We start from the raw sequence: 981 nt of genomic DNA, 5'->3' as shown, positions 1-981 counted from the left end.
TTGACTATAAGAAAAGTCTTAATGGGCTGTGTGTGTACAGAAAGATCCATGGAGTAGTAGTATCTTTTTTTTTTTTTTTTTAGTTCTTTATGTAGATGATGTCCTTCTAGAAGGAAATAATGTGAAAGTGTTATTAAATGTGAGGAGGTACTTGAAAAGTATTTTGATATGAAGGACTTGAATGAAGCTAATTATATTCTAGGGATTAAAATTTTGTAACCAAAAGAGTAAGATGTTGACTTTATCGTAAGCTTCTTACATCGATAAAATAGTAGCCGAGTTCAACTAGGAGAATTCTAAAAGGGGTATCTTACCTTTCAAATATGGAATTCATCTTTATAAGAAGTAATCATCAAAATCCTAAGAGAAAGAACTTATAAGTAAAAAATCACATGTTGTGGCACTTAGTAGTTTCATGTATACCTGTTGTACACTAGACCAGATATCTGTTACATAGTGAGAGTAGTGATCCAGTACCATACAGACCCCTGAGTGAAATACTAGACTACAATGGAGCATATATGGAAGCATTTAAAAAGAATAAGGGACTATATGCTGGTGTATTTTAGTGGGAGTTTGAAAGCCATTGGTAATACAAACTTAGGTTTCCAAAAGAGTATTGACTTTAGTGGATCAACATTAAGTTATGAGTTTACCTTGAATGGAGGAGCCATCAGTTGGAGGAGCCATTATTTAGTGGAGAATTAAGGAACTTGTGTCTTTGACTCTACCTTGTGTGGCTTGAAATGTACTTATGGATTTATAGGTCATACCGAGTGCAGGTCAGTCTATTACCCGAAACTGTGACAACAATGGGATTGTAGCATAATACAAAGAATTTAAGCATTACAAGAAATAAATTGTACGGGTCTTAAGATGGTCCCATATTTTGTGTGCTTTAGGAGTAAGACAAGTTGTAACGATATTTTCTGATGAGTTATTTTTTCAAATATTTATGCACATTGCATTTTACATCTGATA

The sequence above is a fragment of the Ziziphus jujuba genome, chromosome 11 (genome assembly GCF_031755915.1).
Source record: "Ziziphus jujuba cultivar Dongzao chromosome 11, ASM3175591v1".
NCBI lineage: Eukaryota > Viridiplantae > Streptophyta > Magnoliopsida > Rosales > Rhamnaceae > Ziziphus > Ziziphus jujuba.
The sequence above is the reverse complement of the archived record's forward strand: the minus strand, read 5'-3'. Positions refer to the sequence as shown.